This window comes from Polypterus senegalus, chromosome 2, assembly GCF_016835505.1.
Source record: "Polypterus senegalus isolate Bchr_013 chromosome 2, ASM1683550v1, whole genome shotgun sequence".
NCBI lineage: Eukaryota > Metazoa > Chordata > Cladistia > Polypteriformes > Polypteridae > Polypterus > Polypterus senegalus.
This window is the reverse complement of record NC_053155.1, coordinates 113,511,057-113,531,463: the sequence shown is the minus strand read 5'-3', so window position 1 is coordinate 113,531,463 and position 20,407 is coordinate 113,511,057. Positions and strand designations below refer to the sequence as shown.

The following is a 20,407-nucleotide window of genomic DNA, read 5'->3' as shown; positions in this document are numbered from 1 at the left end:
ACTACGTTATGTACTTGTGAGATTGCATCTGGAGTACTGTGTGCAGTTCTGATCATCATGCTACAAAAATGCATTGCAGCACTTAAAGCTGTGCAGAGGAGTACAATCAGGTACATCTCAGAACTTAAGGACATGTCCTACTCTGACAGACTCAGAGAATTAAACCTGTTTAGTCTTGAACAGAGAAGACTGTGTGGAGACGTAATCCAGGTATTCCAAATCCTCAAAGGCATCAATAAAGAAGATCCAACAGATTTTTTTCATCTTAATGGTGAATTGTGTACTTAAGGACACCACTGGAAATTAAGACGAAGTGTATTTAAGACTAAAGCCAGGAAGCACTGCTTTATGCAAAGAGTTGTGGGAATTTAGAACAAACTATTAAGACATACAGATGACGAAGATACCTTGATAACCTTTAAGAAGTATCCGGATGAGATATTGGGACAGCTTAGCATTTAGCTATACAGACTAGCTTGATGGACTGAACAATCTAGTCTTAGGTTATTTTAACAGCAGTAGTCTTTAACTAATTAAGAAGGTGGCTGGATTTCAAATCTGCAGCCATTGTGGTCCTCCAAAATCTTATTTTGGATCAGATGAACCATTTCTTCATGTATAATTAATAATGAGCGGACTGGGTTCCCATAATGATAACTCTTGAAATAAATAATTGCTGCATCCAGGGTTACAAAGAGAATCTTGAGCTAATGGGCTGGGACTGGGAGAAATTGAAGAAGCATTTTATTTCTAGGAATCAAGCTTAGATATATCACAATGACCGGGAGAAGAAAAAAAAACAAAAGAAGCAATGAAAGTGGCAAAGATATTTAAAGTCCCAGCTAATGCTGGCAAAAAATTGTGTAGGATTTTTTATGAAGTCCATATTGATTACATGCCTAAAAATACATACCTATAGTAATTAGTCTATATTACATTAATTTGCTTTGGTGTTTGCGGCAATCAAAAAGTGAGAAGTGCTGTTGAAAGCTACTTTGAAAAACAATGCCCCCACTGCATGGGTTGCAAATGCTGCAATTTGAAACTGGATTTGAAAAGATGCCACACCCACCCTCTCCTTTAGACATAGCCCTGTGTACCTGACACATGTTCTTCAAACGTTTAGTCAGAGTGTCATTGTAAATATTTTGGTATATTTTGACTATTGTATTAGTCCTTATAGGGATTATATTAAAAAAAAAAAGTTTGGCTATAATGGCATTTCTCTTAATAAATTCCAATAATTTTTGAGCATACGTCATATTTTGTGAAGCATAATTAAAGTCAATATGCATTGCCATTTATGCTAGAGGCATTTTCCCTGTGTGTTGTTGGCTAAAATGCAGATGGGGCGGAAACATGAAAGGTTTGGCGTTTATAATTCAAGTTCAGGTTGGCATTCTGACTCATCATTTCTGCCAGAAAAAGGGAAAGGACAGTCACTTTTATGAATGCATTGCAGTTTACATTCAAAGGTATGTACTGCACCTATAAATAAATCACAAGCCACCGTATAAAGTTCTTCTTTCGGCTGCTCCCATTAAGGGTTGCCACAGCGGATCATCTTCTTCCATATCTTTCTGTCCTCTGCATCTTGCTTTGTTACACCCATCACCTGCATGCCCTCTCTCACCACATCCATAAACCTTCTCTTAGGCCTTCCTCTTGCCTGGCAGCTCTATCTTTAACAAACTTTTCATAATATATTCAGCATCTCTCCTCTGCATACGTCCAAACCAACACAATTTCTATTCTCTCTGATTTTGTAATCTCAACCTTCCAACCTGAACTGACCCTCTAATGTACTTGTTTCTAATCCTATCCATCCTCGTCACACCCAATACAAATCTTAGCATTTTTATCTCTGCTACCTCCAGCTCTGTCTCCTGCTTTCTGGTCAGTGCTACCGTCTCCAACCCATATAACATAGCTGGTTTCACTACTGTCCCGTAGACCTACCCTTTCATTCTTGCTGATACCTGTTTGTCACAAATCACTCCCGACACTCTTCTCCACCCATTCCACCTCGCCAGCACTCTCTTCTTCACCTCTCTTCCACAACCCCTGTTACTCTGTACTGCTGATCCCAAGTATTTAAACTCATCCAACTTCGCCAACTCTACTCCCTGCATTCTCACCATTGCACTGACCTCCCTCTCATTTACACACATGTATTCTGTCTTGTTCCTACTGACCTTCATTCCTGTATCCCTAGAGTATATCTCCACTTCTTCAGGGACTCCTCAACCTGCTCCCTACTCTTGCTACAGACCACAGTCATCAGCAAACATCATAGTCCACAGGGACTCCTGTCTAATCTCGTCTGTCAATCTGTCCATCAACATTGCAAATAAGAAAGGGCTCAGAGACAATCCTTGATGTAATCCCACCTCCACGTTGAATGCATCTGTCACTCCTACCGCAGTCCTCACCACTGTCACACTTACCTCATACATATCCTGTACAACTCTTACAGTAAATACATCTCTGCCACTCCCTACTTCCTCATGCAATACCACAGCTTCTCTCGAGGCACCCTGTCATATGCTTTCTCCAGGTCCACAAAGACGCAATGCAACTCCTTCTGGCCTTTTCTATACTTCTCTATCAACACCCTCAGAGCAAACATTGCATCTGTGGTGCTTTTTCTTGGCATGAAACCATACTGCTACACACTAATCATCACCTCACTTCTTAATCTAGCTTCCACTACTCTTTCCCATAACTTCATGCCGTGGCTCATCAATTTGTAGTTACTACAGCTCAGCACATCCCTGTTATTCTTTAAAATTGGTACCAGTACACTTCTTCTCCACTCCTCAGGCATCCTCTCACTTTCCAAGATTCCAGTAAACAATCTGGTTAAAAACCCACTGCCATTTCTCCTAAACACCTCCATGCTTCCACAGGTACAGTATGTCATCTGGACCAACGGCCTTTTCATTCTTCCTAGCTGTCCTTACTTCCTCCTTGGTAATCTGTTGCACTTCCTGATTCACTGTCTCCACATCATCCAACCTTCTCTCTCTCTCATTCTCTTCATTCATCAGCCTCTCAAAGTACTCTTTCCATCTGCTCAACATACCCTCCTTGCTTATGGGTATGTTTCCATCTTTATCCTTTATCTCCCTAACCTGCTGCATATCTTTTCCAGCTCGGCCCCTCTGTTTAGTATCCCTCTTCGGCCAACAGTAGCCTAATTTCTGCCAGTACTCTGGTGGCTAACAGTACTAGTGGCGGCCATTGTTAACCCGGGCCTTGACCAATCCGGTATGGAAATTTGTATTGTTGTGCGCATATTGATCTTGCAAAATTTTGCACTGGATGCCCTTCCTGACATATCCCTCATCATTTATCTGGGCTTGGGACCAGCACAAAGAAACACACTGGTTTGTGCATCCCCAGTGGCTGGGTTCACACTGTATAAACACAAACATATCATCTTTATTTGGAAGAAAATTGAATGTACTGTATGTAACTGCCACTCTATCCAGCAATGGCTCCTGTCTTACTGCTATTGTGTCTGGATAGGCTCCAGCCTGTTCCAGCTTTAACTGGAATAAGAGGAGCTCAATAAAGGATAAATCAATGCATTTTACATAACCCATTTCATCATAAAACTGTTCAAAAGCTCTGCACACTTATACATGTTTACCTGTTTCTAGGATGATGAACTATACTAGGGTGGCACAGTGGTTAGCACCAGGGCTTAACAACCCCTGAGATATACTGTATGTTCACTTTCTGACATAATCACTTTCTGTGTGGAGTTTGAATGATCTGTCCTTGTTTGCCAATGCTTACTTGCATGTCTGACCAACATTCAATGTGCCATCACCATCCTGGGCCATAATAATGAATTATTGAATTAAAATGTGTAACTTACTGTAGCTAATAGAAAACATAAATAAGATTACTCAACATGATCCCTTACCCCCATTTCTATATTATGAAGAAACTCACAATAGTTCACAATTAATAGAACAAAAAGCAAAAACCGTGTATGTGTTAGGGTATGAATGTACACTGTGAAGAACTGGTCACTGCATAATGTCCAGTGCTGAAAGATGGGCCTTGGGTTATCTGTGGCTCCATAGACAAAAAATATTTTTGAAATAATAAATTGATGGATTTGCTTCTTATGCGGAGGGTTATTTGGATGTGTTTCTACTCTCTAAAGGTTGTCTGTAGTGGCTTGACAAGAACTGGTCTTAAGCAGCGCACATTTTGTATGGAATAAGAAGAGTATGTGACAGGATTGGGTGAGTCTTTCCAGTTAGTGAAGATGCTCTCTATCTTTGTGCCAGGTGATCAGAATGTGTTTCTACTCTAATATGATGCAAGAGATTATTTGTAGTGGCAAAACAAGAGCTGGGCTTTGGCAGTGTACATTTCTTACAGAATAAGAAGTGCATGTCAGGTAGCATCACATGAGTCCAGTTAGTAAAGGTGCTGTGTATCTGTGCAAATGAAAGTTGGTTTAAAGCATGGGGGGAACTGAAGTGGAATAAATATACAGTATAGGTGAATATTTTCCTTCTATTTTGAAGACTGACTTTAGATATATTCTTCTTGCCACAGTATCAGGAGTGGGATATGAAGAGTGCAAAGATCAAAACTACAGTATACTATATTCAATAATGAGACTATCAGTTAAAAGCATAGTTAGTCTTAGAAGGTATTGCAGTAGTGTTTGCAGAAATGCTGAATGAAAGAAAGCCATTGGTCTGTCATTCTCCTTACAGGAAAAGAAACTGAATAGGTGAAATGGAAAATGAGAGAACTGTACCTGCAAGATTTTTTGAATTTGTGAGAGATACTGTACTACTTGAAAAACTTGCCTCTTGTGAGAATCAGGGTTATAACAAAATAATAAGAATTCCTCACACAAAGGTGCACAAGTTCTCTTACAAACTCATGGAGTGGGGGTCACTCATGGGAAGTATGGGTTAGGGCAGTGGTTCCCAAACTTAGTCCTGTGGACCCACTCTGGCTGCTGGTTTTGCTCCAACCAACTTCCATTTTTCATTGGACTCTTAGCCTAACTAATTAAGTGAGTCATTATTTCCCAGTTTCTGTGTTTTGGAGTCAATGTGGAAATTACAAACTAAGTTTGGTATTAAAATTTTCAACCTGATTTTCATTGTGCGTTTCCAGGTGTTCTGGTTATTTAATTGATTATTTACTAATTAGTGGGTCTGACGCTGAAGTCGTTGCTGCTTTCATCATCCCGGGTGTCTGCTGTGCTGGTTGTTAATTGTAACTATTAGGGTTAAATGAAGGGAGTAAACTACATAGGAAAAGGGGAAAACAATAGGAAAACAACAAAAGAGAATTACGCATTTATAGCTTTAGAAAAAAATAGAAATATTTCTAAATGTCTTATAAATGTAAAAATGATTCTGTTGTGTTTTTCTGAATGCAGAATAAGAGAAGAGTAAAAAATACCAGCTAATTAAATGAGATCTGTTGTTATCGATTATTATCACTGATTGTACATCTGGTTGGAACAAAAACCTGCAGCCACGGTGGGTCCCTAAGACCGAGTTTGGGAACCACTGGGTTAGGGTTATGTCTTCTGAGATGCACAATTACACTGTCACTACTAGCCTCTGAGGTTGACTTTAAACAGGATGGAGTTACAAATGTATTTTATTTACACCAAATTCTGACCCTGCTACTTGAATGCTACAGTAAAAATCAGGACATGTTTGGAATCCACAGTAATCCAGTTTAGGTGATCACATGCCCATTGTAGCCTCGTTTCACTTATTTAAGCAGAACTCAGTCCCAGCATGGTTTTCTGCTGCAGTAAAACCCATCTGCTCAAAGTCTGATGAGTTGAGCATTCAGAGATGCTCTTATGCACACCATTGTTGCAGAGAGCTGTTATTTGAGCCATATTCTCTTTTGATCACTCTCATTAACAAGGTGTTTTCATTCACAGAACTGTCACACACTGGATATTTTTTGTGATGCATTTAGAGACAATAATGCATGAAAATCTCAGGAGTGTAATTATTTGAGATACTGGAGCCCCTGTATCTGACAAAAAAAAAAAAAAATTACAACCACACGTTGTATCACATCTTATCCATTGTAATGTTTGCTTGAGCAGCAATTAAACCTCTAAAACCATGTTTGCCTGCTATACAGTATACTGTGTATATTAACAAGCAGCCACATGCTTGGTTGTTTTTAGGAGCAGGTTAACCTGAAAAGAGACCACTATGTATACACACACATTGTACTGCACAATGACATACAAAATGGACGTTTAATACTGCATTTGCAGTGGGCTATGATTTTCTTTCCAGACAGTTTATTAATTAGACTTGTGCTGGTAAAGTAAGCCATTTAATCAGACTTTTGACTTATTGTGTTATGTATATGTATTTACAATTCTGAGAAGGCAAACAAAATGTTATATGACTCCTCAGGGCTCTTTTTTTATTCTTATTCCTAAATATTTTATCCTTTATGGAGGGCATATTGAGGTGTGAAGTCTACTGTTGCTTGCACCTTATTGGTCATTGCAACTTTTTTAAGAATAAAATGGAGCATATAAGGTCCCAGCGTTTTAATACAGGTATACAGTTATACAGATATAACTTAAATAGAAGCAAAAGAAAGAGTGAGGCAGACTTTGAAATGGAAACACTTAGTAATTTTAGAAAAGACAAGACACATGTGAATCAAACCATCATTCAAGAACATTTGATTGGTTTCTAATTCAAGATTTGGTTGGAAAGAATCCTATCAGCCCCAGTGGGACTGCTGTCCGATCAGTTACATTGGTATATGCAAACAAAATAAATGTGTTTTTAGAGCAGAAATGTCAAACTCTGGCCCTGGAGGGCCACAGTGGCTGCAGGTTTTCATTCTAACCATCTTCTTAATTAGTGACCAGTTTTTGCTGTTAATTAACTTCTTTCGCTTTAGTTTTAATTAACTTGACTCAAGCCCGTTAGTTGTTTCTTTTTCCTTAATTAGTAGCCAAACGATAACGAAAAACAAAACAAGTCATCACATGACCAGATCATCTGTGAAGATAAGATTGATCTCTCAGCTCACCAAAATATTTTGATGGTGTTCTCAAAAAAAAAACAGAAAATCAACAGTTTTGGAAATGTCTGCTGTAGCAGAATGTGAGCAGCAACATGCCATGGAATTAAATAATGGCTTAATTAATAGAAAGAATGGGCTACTCATTAAGAAACTGGTTGTAGTGAAATTGTTTGGAGCTTGAAGACCCAATTTAGCTGTTGGCTCGTTCCATGTCTCACTTCTTTAATAAAGGAAAGAATCAATTCAGAAGACTGAATCCTTAAAAACGGGGCTATTAAAATGAAGTGAAAAGAAATTAATTTGCAGTGTAAACTGGTCACGGATTAGGGAAAGGCTTAGAATGAAAACCTACAGCCACTGTGGCCCTCCAGGCCTGGAGTTTGACACATCTGGTTTAGAGGCTTTTGCCAGTATATGAATGCATAACAAAATAAAGGAATAAATGAAATACCCCAGATGAGTTTTTTGCATAAACTTACTATAGACAGATCAGTTCGTTTTACTTCCCACAATGACACTTAGATACTTTAGTAAAATGACTTATTCTTTACTTGTATTAATGGAGAAGTAAGAGTTACATCCCTGGGAGGCAGGCTGGTACTACCATTGCAATGAAGAAAAAAAAAAACTCCTCCTTTTTGATGTGTCAGTGGTAGCCAAACCCCGAGCGCCGGAAAACTCCGTATTCGCGATTCTTATCTTCAGTGCGGCTGTGAAGAGCACAGGCTAGCAGGATCCTAAGGAGGGTAAGCGGCGCTCTTTTTCTCTTGGTTATTTGTCATGTTTATTTATCCGTGTGTGTTTATGCTGGGTGGGGATTGAGGAGAAAGCTGTTAAGGCTTTAAGTCGTCAAAGACTGAAAAGAGAAACGAACAAAAAAAAAATTGCAAGTTGGCTGCGCGTCCTGTCCCGACACGACTGCAGTCTTGCTGCGAGCTCCAACAGGAAGAAGCTCGAGCTGCTGCGGGCGCTCACTGCGCAAAGCCGTCCAGCCAGGTGTAGCAGCCACGGCAGGTATCGTACGAAGAGTGAGTCCTTGGCTGCTTATGTTATCAGCTAAGAGCCCTTTCGCTTTTTTTTTTTGTTTGTTTCTCTTATCAGTGTATCCGAGAAAATACGAAATTTTGGAAAGGTTTATTGATCTGGACATCTTTAAAGAAGAGGACAGGCGTTCCACGTAAAGGCAACCGGAGTACGCAGGTGTAAATGAAGCGCGAGTTTCCGGGGTGCCTTTAAAAACTTGCAGTGGTAGGCTTTCGTTTTAAAGTGTTGGTGGTGAAGTGAGATCAAAGTGAACAAGTCATACAGCCAACTTTGTAGAACTGGAGGTACGCGAGGTTGCCGCCCCGTCATTACCTTTTACGTGGCGTGGTGGCTGTTAACTTTTTGACGCTTTTAAGTTACGTAGGGTTGCCTGATATGTTTCGACTTTTATGTTTGTGTTTGACCGTAATTCGGATTGTAAACATTCAATACAGGTTTAGCTGCCCACCAGCGTTTCCGGAGGTCGTTTTGGTATTCGCCAAGATTCCTACCTAAACTGGCGGATTCGAAGCTGTGGTATTTCCCAATATGAAGTGTTAACTTGAAAGGATGTGGTTATTCTCATTCGCTAAACTCAGACTTCAGTAAAGCACGCCTTGGTCACTCGTCATTACTGATGTGGCTTCCTAAAGGAAACCCACATAAAAAAAAAAAAGTACTGTTGGTATTTTATGTCGAGCATTTCATATTAAATACCACTTCTCGAGATAAAGCTGCCTATAGAATCCGCGACAGGCCATAACCTCCTTAGTCAGTGGTTTAGTTCGAAAACGGAAACCGCCCAAGTCACACCTGCAATTTACAGTATTATTTATTCAGTGCTTCAATTGCAAAATAATTTGGGGATGAACTCGCGATCAGTGTTATAGTGTTGATAGATGGCACAATTGGCAAGAGTAAGGCTGTCAAACTCGTATCTTAGAGAAATGCAAGTTTTTATTTTGGCCACTTTTTAAATTACTACTTAATGAAACAGTACATTTGCATCCCCTTTAATTCATTTACTTTTTTTTTAAAGATACAGAAATGTATCCATCCATTATCCATCCCGCTATTTCCTAACTGCAGGGTCACGGGGTCTGCTGGAGCCAATCCCAGCCAACACAGGGCGCAAGGCAGGAAACGAACCCTGGGCAGGGCGCCAGCCCACCGCAGTACAGAAATGTTTAATTGCTTAAAATATTGAGATGCATGTTCTGCCAACAGATGACCAGTGACTTCAGGGATCTCAAAATCGGCCCCTGATGCAGCATAATTTACATTTAGCTCTATTTTAAAATTAGAAACAAATTCTTATTCATAATGAAACATTTATTTAACTTTATGGTTCGTTAATGCTGTCATTCTGCTACACCAAATATTTCCAAAGTTGTTTTTTTTTATTTTCTAAATGTTTTGTTGGTCAGAATCACTTTTTTCTCATCAAATATTCTAATGAATCAGAGATTGTTTGATGGACACACAGGTGCAAATGGGATTGTATTATCTGGTCATCTGTTTACTCGCTTCTCATTTCATTATTTGGCAGCTGGTTAAGGAAAATACTTTTAAAGATTCAAAATGCTTCATTTTTTTTTTTTAAAGTAAGGCAATTAAAATGAAGGCAAGTTCCTTAGTAGCACTAATTCAGAAAGTGTCTGGAACAAAAACCAGCAGCTAAGCAGGCCTTCAGGATCTCAGTTTGACACTCCAGGCTAGAGTTACAATGCAAGATCCCTTCATGCCATGTAAGTAGTCACAACAATGCAGATCTCCTGTATAGAGGGTGCTGACTGTTCAGGGGCAGTCCTACATATTGGCTCCAGTTACTAATTTTTTCAGTGAAGTGAGTTATGTAGAAATTGCACTGTGCCTGTTTTCTTGCATAGACTGCCTTGTAGATAGGTAGGTTGTTACTTTATGATTGATTGTAAAACTCATATTTATACTAAACCGGTCCCTAGCCAGATAGCCTACTTTTTTTTTTTAGTATGCACCCCAAAAAAGATCTCTCCAAGTGAAAAATATAGCTCTAAAACAAACATTGACCAACCTGGAGTTAAGAAAGAACATTTTAAAAACATTTTGTGAATTATGGAGCAGCTGTCAGCGATGTAATCAGAAGCATTTCTCACTGGTTTAGGTATACATTTTATAATTTATTGGATTAGCAGATTAGAAAATGGACAGGTCAAGGTGAGGCCAGATACTGTAAAGAGTATCTGCTTGGACAACAAACTGGAGGAAACTTGGTTAGCTGTTGTAGTACTGTCTCTAAAGCAGATTATCTATGAAGTGTATCAGACTTTATCAATTCAAAAACACACTGAATGTTTGTTATAGGCTTTTTAGAGTTACGGAAACAGAAAAGGTATGTTTAGTATGGTTAGACTTTCACATCTTTAAAAACTACAGCCTACAAATAAGCAGCAGAAATGTGTTGGGAAGGCCAGTATTGCACAAGCTGTGGCTAGCAGACACGGAAAGTGTCGACAAGTTACAAGATGTGAGAAGGAATGGCTTATGGGTTTTGCACATGGATAACAGCAACAGAAGTAGTCACACATTTTTTATAATGGACAGTATAATTGGTATAATATGAAGCAGAGTCAAGTAACAGCTCACAATAAAAACCAAACAAAAGTAAATCTAATAACAAACAGCACAAAAGATATGAGACTAATCTGTTACATAGGGCAAATAGCATACGTTGTAGTGCTGTTTTTTCTTTCATTTACAGTGTTATCTAATTTATTTTGCTACAAACCACTTATTTTCTACTTTGATCAGTTACCTCATAATACCCTATTTTTAGAGCTTATCTTAATTGAACAGGAGTGCAGCATGTTTTTATTTAATAAAACAATGACATAACTGATTTTGGGGGTAAGAAGGGGTTGCTGTAGGAATAGGGATGGGTGTCACTGTACATTGGGACACCTTAATTCATTCTATATTAGTATCTTAGTGATGAATCATTGTGAATGCTGTTGACTACAAACTAGGAATCAAGTGGCTATTAGGCATATTCCATTCATGGTTGGACCCGATAAGCTGGACCCACTCTATCCAAATAGTAATAACTTTAAATATTAACCTGTGGTACAGTTTGAGCAGATACGGCCTCATCTTGTATCCACCTACAAGCCTGTTATTGAACACAAAAGCTCTCTGTTAACCAAGCCAGAAGTTTTTATACGTGCATGTGTGTGCGCGCGCAGGGTGGGCTATTTTACAATACATATATGTACGTAATAAATTACAGTATATAATTTTTTTGAGCTTCTATAAAATTTATTTTCCCTAGGTCACAGTCCTATCTATCGATCGATCGCATGGATATCAGAGACTGGTAAACCTGGTGGAAAAGAACATGATTAGAAGTAGGGAAACATCAGGTTCTGCTATCTTTATAAGGTCTAGGAGTAAGGGAGCAGCTGGGTGGATCACGAGTTTCTGGTGGGTCTAAACCCTCAAGATAAATTCTTTGTGGCTATGAGCAGATAATTTACACTGTTTTGATTCTATTTAGTGACTGGTGAATGCTGAAACTATGATTCAGAATTTTTTATTTGTGGCTCTTGATTTCAGCTGATGGGGGGAGGGGAGAGACAAAGAAAATTAGTCAATCTTAGATCAACTAATTAAATAAAAAGTGACAATGAGAAAAAAAATGTTACATAAGTCACATGTTCTAATATTAATATCATAAAATAAGTAATAAAAGAATTATAAACTATGGTCACCCAACCTCTATAAACTAAGAAAACAGTATTTTGATTGCAGACCCAAAATCACATGCCAGTTGGTACTTGATCCTGTCATTTTATCATTTAATGCCAAGCTGTACCTTAGTCCTTTGTGGGATGTTGGGAAGTGGTCTCCATTTCACTCCTGGCACTGTAGTTGTTTAATGTCCTTAGCCAAACAAACCATTTACATTCTTGGGTCCTCTCAATACACGTACAGTAGAACCTCGGCTTACGAGTACCTTGGTGTACGAGTGTTTTGCAAGACGAGCAAAATTTTTTAATAAATTTTGACTTGATAAACGAGCGATGTCTTGCAATACGAGTAGTATGGATACACTTTGTCTTCTGAGCGTCATGTGATCACAACTGAGCTGATGGTGGTTCTCTCTCTCTCTCTCGCGCGTACGCGTCTCTCTCTCTATCTCTCTTGCTCGCACATTGCGTCTTTCTCTCTCCTTCGCTAACTCGCGCGCGCCTCTCTCTCTCTCTCTCTTTCCTTATCTCGCTCGCGCACAGCGCGTCTCTCTCTTCTCTTGAGGGCAATCGTCTCCTATTCTCCGTCTGAGTCTGTGTGCCTCACTCATATAGTCAACATCCGTACGAGCGTATACTGTTTACTACAGCATTGTGACTATGTGTGCGCTGTGAAGTGCGAGTCCCCATCTTGCGCCCCAAAACACAAAGCTGAGTCTCAGTACTTTAACAACACTAGCCTTATTCAGCTTGAAACAGCAACAGCGCTGTTATTTATTGTAGCGGGATCTTTATAATGTTCCTTGTATCACCCATTGACGGCAGGCGCTTATAGCATGTTTCGCGCTTATACGGCGAACTGCTACAGCGCTGGGAGACTGCGACTGCTTTGGGACACTCTTCCGCGTGTTGTCCCGTTGGGTGGAATCCCACATGAGTTTAGAAACTCACTCACACCAGCCATGATTCTTTTTAAAGGTAAAGTGCAGGTTAATTTGTTTTATGTATTTTTACTTTATATTTTGTATTAATCATTTTTATATGAATAGTTTTGGGTTGTGGAACGAATCATCTGAGTTTCCATTATTTCTTATGGGGAAAGTCGCTTTGATATACGAATGCTTTGGATTGTGAGCACGTTTCCGGAACGAATTATGCTCGCAAACCGAGGTTCCACTGTATTTGCTTAACAGCAGCTGGATAACTGGGTCACCTTATTGAAAAACATTCTAGTGTTTATCCTTCCTTTAGTAAGTTACATGCCACGCTTGAGTTTTCCATTGTTTACTAGTATAGTTTGAAGTAATTGTTACATATTTAGCGCATTTTTAACTTTGCAAAAATTCTCTTAAAATGCAAACCATAAGGTTTAAATAAAAATATGGGATGTTTTGAATTTGTATGTGTAATAATAGACAATTTTATGTCCTTTGTGTTATGATTAAAGCCACTGACTTAAAAACTATATTAGGTTGTTTTGTGCTTTATTTTTATGCAAGTGAAAAATAAATATTATGTTGCTCATTTAAACAATGAATTTTCTTGTATTGTTAACAGGGTGTAAAGTTTGTAATTCAGATGCATTTTGAGATGTATTATTTAGTATATTTTAGAGAGCATGTTGCCCGGTACTCCTTTGAGGTAAACTTCCAAAACTGTAAGTTGATTGAGCAGTAATTATTGCAAATGTAATGATTTTACCTTCATATGATTGCTTAAAGCACACAACCTGTTTAAGCTCCAGTTTCCCTTTTCTTTTCCATACGTTATAGAGCATTATACATCTGTTCCCAATGCTAATCTTGAACATCTATATTTACTTTCTTTTGAGCTAAGTTTCTAGCCACTGAGTATTGCCCTGTATTAAAATAACACTTGAGTATGATAATAATGTCTATTGCCAGGAGTTATGGGTTATATTACCCATCATTGCTGCACATGAGCTCAGCATACTGACAAATCTAAGACAAATGTGTTTTTCTTTACAAAGGGTGCTGCCTTAAATATATTTGGCACCATATAAAGGATGTTGACATGTTGGATTTTCATTTCAGTTAATCAGCTGCAATTGAGGCATCTGTATGTTCACATCAATGTTTTCATCTGCATTTCTTGATAGTTTTTTCTAAGGTACTTAAATTGCTGTTCAGCTCCAAGTTGTGGGTGCTACAAATTTTTACTTCGAAGTGCCTTTGCAGTTTGTTTTTACTGGTCAGTTCAATTTCACTTTCAAATAGTATGGTTGGTGAAAGGGAAAATTAAAGCAGTTAAAGGAATTATCCAGTGATAACCAGCAGGCCTAGGACAGGGACACACAGTTTATCAATAGTTTCATTATCATTGTAGCAAAAGCTGGTAGAAGGAGAGAGGAGATCCTTCCTCGTCTAAAATGAATATTGACAAGCCCTGTTTATGTGGATAGGCCAGGCAAACTTACACTATGATTGACATCACATGCTCCATCTACAAAAAAAACTATATTAATGATACGTGGGCCCTTTGCCTGCGACATGCTTTTTTGCGTACAGTAAATTTACATTCTCTTAAACATCATTCATTTTTAGCTGGATTATTGGATACAAGTGGTTGTAAATTTGCTTGAGACGTCATAGCATGCTGTACTTCATGCATCACAAATTACTACTTCGTGTCCTGTGACTGCTGTTTCACAATTTAGCATGTTCTTTGAATTAAGGCTGACCAAATGTGCTAGATTATCAAATTAGTTTGCTTCAGGCAATACTGAAGTATTTTTTTAAGTTAATTTTTTAAGCCTTTGTGAGCAGTGAAATTAAAAGATAGTTTGAAGAGTTATCATTAAAAAGTAATTTTTTGAATGGAAAGTGAGTCGGAAATATTTTTGGATTCTTTAAGAGGGGCTTTGGAAAACAAGCCCAGAATTCTTTTTATAAATAGAAGTGCTGTGGGATGACAGAAAAGCAAAATATATTCAAAAACCAAACCACAATCCTCCACCCAAAATCTGCATTAAGTTAGCTCATATATTACAGTTTGTCTCTTGTTTACATTTATCTGTTAATGAAAGCAAATTAATACACATTACTGATTTGCTTTTTTAAAATCATATTTTAGTAAGGATATTTTTGTCTGCTTTCATTATAACATACAAATATGTCTCCAGGTTAATTGGTATGTTTTCATTTTGTTTTCAAGTAATTATTCCATGGGCAGCATGGTGGCAAAGAGGTTAATGCTATAATATGAAAAATATCACAAGATCTCTAAACCAGATATAGTAGATAAAGAAGATGATTTCAAAGAAATCACGTAACTAATAAGTATTTAATGTTGTTTTTGTTTTATTCAGATATTTTAGTGAGTAAGATTTGGTCATTCAAATTATGTCTGACAGAGAGATTTTCCCTTTCATGCAAAGACTTGTTAGGTAGAAAAGGCTGAACTAATAGTTTGTCAGGTGAAGGAAGCAACATTACATTTTAAAAATTCATTCTTCTGAAGTAGTTGGATATTATCCATCTCTCTCTCTCTCTCTCTGCTAGTATTGCAGGACTATACTGTGTTTAAGAAATAATGATTTTCTTGAGAGTGCTTTGAGCCCGGTCTGTGTCTCATTTGTTTAAAAAAAAAAAAAAAAGGTATATCCCTCCCAGCTATTGAGTCCATGATTCAATTCCATACATATAGTTTGTGTTGTTTGCATGTTACCTTGTTTATGTGGGATGTTTCCTCTAGGTATATATGTTTTTCCACACATAACTGAAAAAAAAATATTGGGTATTAATGGGTATCTTATGTTGGACCTGTTATTGATTTTGTGTTTACAGAGTTGATTTCTGACTTCTGTCTGATGTTTCTGAGATAGTTCAGGGGGGTGGAAGTTAAGTCTGTATTATGTGGTTTTTGATGATGGATGGAAAATATTGTTTCTTATCATCTGTGTCCAAACTAGGGTAGATAGATGATCTCTCTACATTTCAGTAATAAAGTGTTTCTTCGGTACATTTTTGATATATATTTTAAAATCTATAATGTAGCAAGCAAACTAAAATGTAATGTTTCTGTGGTGGGATTTGGCATATGATCTTTCTACTTGTCACTTGTTGTTACCTTTTTCAAAGAGGTGTATTCAGAATTTGAAGATCTAGACAGACCAGGGGCCTCATGTATTACGAATTCACACTAAACATGGCATATGATACAGACAAAAACAGAAATGTGCATGTGCACAAAAATAGATACATAAAACCATGCCAGCAAAGTTTTTCATACTTCCCCTTTATAAATCCTAATCAACATGAATTTTAGCACAAATACATGTCCCTACAGCCCCACCCTGATTCCTCCCAGAATTTTGCATATTTGAATATGTAAATCAATACAGATAGCTCTTTCTGAGTGAAAATTCTACTCAGTGAAATGGAGGCAAGGAAAAATGTACAATTTGGTGACTTAGGCAGTGGTATGAGCAACAAAAGGAAATCGAGGGAGTGACACTAAAAAGTTTAAGTTCAGAATGTTGCACAGTGCCCAAAATAAAGAAGAAATGGTCAGATGACAAAGTCGACATGAAAAGGCAAGTATCATATGAAAACTATCAGGGCCACAGAGAAGAAAAAAGGTGTATGTCAAAGTTGTAATTGAAATATCGACTTTAATCTTGAAATTTCAACTTTAATGTCTTAATTTATTGTGCCATTAAAGTAGAACATCCAAAACCTCATCGTAAAATCAATGTTCAATTTACTAGAGTTTCTCAAATCCCATTGTAACTAAAGTAACATGTTAAATGCTTCATATTCTGTGTGTTCGCCTACCCAGTCATTAATCTCTATGTGCTTCTTAAACAGGCTTTCTCTTATGCCGACAAGATTGTGCAGATTTTATACATCTCAAAGTTAGCGTGGAAATGGGCGTACACAACATTTTTGTGTGTACACACTGTTTATACAGGACAACCCAGGTTATTGAACATTTCCACAACCTACAATAATAAAAAAAGCTAATAATCAGTCCGACAGTCCAAGGTCAGAGATATGGCTACTTAAAATGATTTTCTTATAGGGTTGAACTCTTAAGTAAAAAGCTTTTCTTAATATGTAGATAAAAAAAAAATAATAATGCAAAATTCACTCACGCATAACCAAAAGCTAAAATTTGTCAGGATTATTAATCTAGGTGAGTAGGTATTCACTAAGTGTAAATCCCCCACAATGGAAAAAACTAAATAACCCAGATGGTTTGGTTGATTTCAGAAAAATGAAAATTAGCTGACCTGTGGTATGTTGTTGTTTTTTTGGTAAATATTTGTTGATAATGATGCTGCAATGAGTAGGCTATTCTTAGGCACAGAGTCCTTTTTGTCTGATACCTGAGAAATGATCATGTACAAAGAAATGGGGCTGGTGCTTTATACAAATGAAGGCTAAAGTGGAAGTTGCGTAGAGCTCAAAGAACACTTGCTTAACAAGGCGTGTCCTTGGGTGCACACGGTATTCCCTAATCCATCAGCTTTGTCCTACTCCTCATGGTGTGGTATGAAATATAGTGATCCCTCGCTATATCGCGCTTTGACTTTCGCGGCTTTACTCCATCGCGGATTTTAAATGTAAGCATATCTAAATATATATCACGGATTTTTCGCTGGTTCGCGGATTTCTGTGGACAATGGGTCTTTTAATTTAAAGTACATGCTTCCTCAGTTTGTTTGCCCAGTTGATTTCATACAAGGGACGCTATTGGCGGATGGCTTAGAAGCTACCCAATCAGAGCATGTATTACGTATTAAATGAAACTCCCCAATGATATACAATGTGCTTCCCAAGCGGTGCTTGATTGTTTGCCTTTCTCGGGGTCTCTCACTCTCTCTGACATTCTCTGCGCCTGACGGAGGAGGTGTGAGCAGAGGGGCGGTTTGCACAGAGGCTGTTTGCCTAGAAGATACGGATGCTACTCTAAAAATGCTGAAAGACTACATTCACATTGCTCCCTTCTTTGCGGCTGCTTTATCGCGGTGCGCATACTTAAAAGCCCAACAGCACGTATTGATTGTTTGCTTTTCTGTCACACACTCTCTCTCTCTCTCTCTCTGACATTCTCTGCTCCTGACAGTGCTCCTTTGAAGAGAAGATATGTTTGCATTCTTTTAATTGTGAGAAAGGACTGTCATCTCTGTCTTGTCATGGAGTACGGTTTAAAGTTTTGACTAAAGGGTGTTATTTCATGTCTAGAGGGCTCTAATAATGTTAACAGTGTGGGAGAGTTTATAAGGGCTTAAAATATATAAAAATAACCATACAAACATATGGTTTCTACTTTGCAGATTTTCACCTATTGCGGGGGGTTCTGGAATGCAACCCCTGCGATCGAGGAGGGATTACTGTACATACAACTTTGATGGGAGAGGTTGGCTGGGCTGGGGGTTGTTTCCCTTGGATTGTCAATCTTGCTTATATACAGTATGTATACTTAGAGCAACGAGGTAGTTGACAGTGACCCTTGGTGGTGAAACATATGCAATACTGCAGAGACCTTCGGTGTCCCCTTGGAGATCACAAAGCAGAATCACTGAAGTAGTGGTACAGGGTAACGGCTGACTTCAAGACCTAGTTATAGTTATAGCACAATTCAGGAGTGATGGCATGCCTTGGTCAGTTTTAAAGGCTGTGCAGCTCAATAAAATAATTATCCCGGACAGAACAGAAGGGGTGAACATTATACATGGTTTATTATATTGTGTGTTTTTTTTGTTTTTTTTAAACTGGTTCTTTTTTGTACAAGGCTTAAAATATTCAATTCATTGCATGTGCAGCCTATAAACGTCATTGCTGTTTGCCATATGTTGAAGTAGCTTTTGATCTAGACCCTCTGAAACTTTGTAATGTTACTAGATTCCAGATTCCATTCAGATCTGAATAAAGCTACAATTTTTACAGGATGAGATTGTTTATACCCAAAATTCCCATTATTCCTACTAATTACCTGTTTCAGAAGAATAAAGTTTCCTGTAAATTGTATTTTCGTATGACCATCAACAAAACCATGAACAGCATGACTGTTTTACTCATGGCCAATTGTATCTAGCAGATTTATGAGTAAAGAGCTGTCCAGCAAAATAACAATATTAGGCCCTGGGGGTGAGAGAGAGAAGAAGAAGAAAAAAACAAAAAGTAGTCTATTACATAGTAATTTCTGATAGATCCAGTTTTTCAGCAGCACTATAACCAAGACCTATTGTCTTAGGAAATTTCTTTTTATTGTAAGAAGTACACCTGTGCAACTAGAGTGGGTTAGTTAGTATGAATAATGCAAGCAGTGTTCTAATTAGCACAGTGGGTGGTGTGTAGGGAAATGCACCTGTCAAGATTTGTCATCCTCATCTTGTTCTCAACAAGCAGAATTTGATATCCAGGTAATTACCTCAAAGCTTTTTGTCATTGTCTCATAGCTCCAGAGACCTGGATTTAATCTTGTTGGCATAATAACTATACAGATATTTGTAAGCTCTCAATGTGTTTTATTGGGTTTCCTCTACAGCGTCAAAGCAATGTATGTTAGGTTGGTAGGAAAATTGTAAATTGGTAGACCATGGCTTTTTGTGTGAATATTCCTTGTGAAAGATATCCAAGGCTGAATTTAAAAACCTTTGATGTAACAGTAAAACCAATAAAAATAAGCAAATACTAATATTTGTATATGGCTCATTTCTAGGAGGTGAAGTGTCACACCTCTGCAATGAGGAAATGATCCTACAGAATGTGCAGTGCTTTTTGGGAAGTAACCTTTGGCTGACCGCTTCCAGTGCTCATGTAATTATGTGTTGGCAGAACTAACCCTAATCCCCATACAATAGTATGCACTTCTTTATGTTCAAAAACTTTAAGCAAAGTTGGTATTTTCATTTCTATCCTTGAACTGAGGTTTAAGGAAATGATTTGCGTCTAATAGTTCAATGTAATTAGAATATTTATTTTTTAATATTATCTTCGATTTAACACACTTCTATAAGGTAACATTGCAATTTTGATATGGCACCGTTTCATACTAACTCATTTAACATTGATTGTTAGCCGACAGATTTTTTTCTAAAATAAGTTCAGAAGTTTTACTTCATTTCAGAAATGGTTAGAATGTTACTTCTGGAATAAAACAAATCATTCTGGAGATGGATGTTAGTACACCATAATCTAGCAATAGCATTTTTGTACTTTAGTTAGTATTGCTGCCTCTCAATTCCAAGTAGCAGGTTTTCATTTTCTAGCCTGAACACTCATTTTATAATGAGTGTACATGTCTTTATAAAACACGTTATTTTCTTTTGTTTCCTCTGGCAACCTGAACACATAGATGTTGGGTTATTTGGCACCTCTTAACTGTCTGCAAATGATTGTTGGTGTGCTTGGCTATGTATGCACTGCAATAAATACCCCATCCACTTTGCTCCGTGCATCTCTGTAGTAAAAAAAAAAAAAAAAGATCAAAATGATGAAAGGGTTATGTATAATTATTTAGATCCTTGTTTAAACATACTATTTGTAACACTTAACATATTGTATCATCTTACTCTTCCATTTCTTTATATTACTCAACTCTTGGAAGTATATTTTGTAAAA

The 20,407-nt window shown here is 37.7% G+C and overlaps 1 protein-coding gene across 7 annotated transcripts in view; it reads left to right on the top strand.

Annotated features, from left to right (window-relative positions):
* The first annotated feature begins 7,714 nt into the window (after nt 1-7,714).
* Nucleotides 7,715-20,407, top strand: part of sytl2a (synaptotagmin-like 2a) — a 149,240-nt gene continuing 136,547 nt past the window's right edge. For 4 of the 7 annotated variants that reach the window (XM_039744393.1, XM_039744391.1, XM_039744392.1 and 1 more), the window contains exon 1: nt 7,715-7,814. The gene's annotated coding sequence lies outside the window, so the exon portion shown is untranslated. The remainder of the gene's footprint in view (nt 7,815-20,407) is intronic. The other 3 variants (XM_039744397.1, XM_039744396.1, XM_039744394.1) reach the window with 1 other exon arrangement.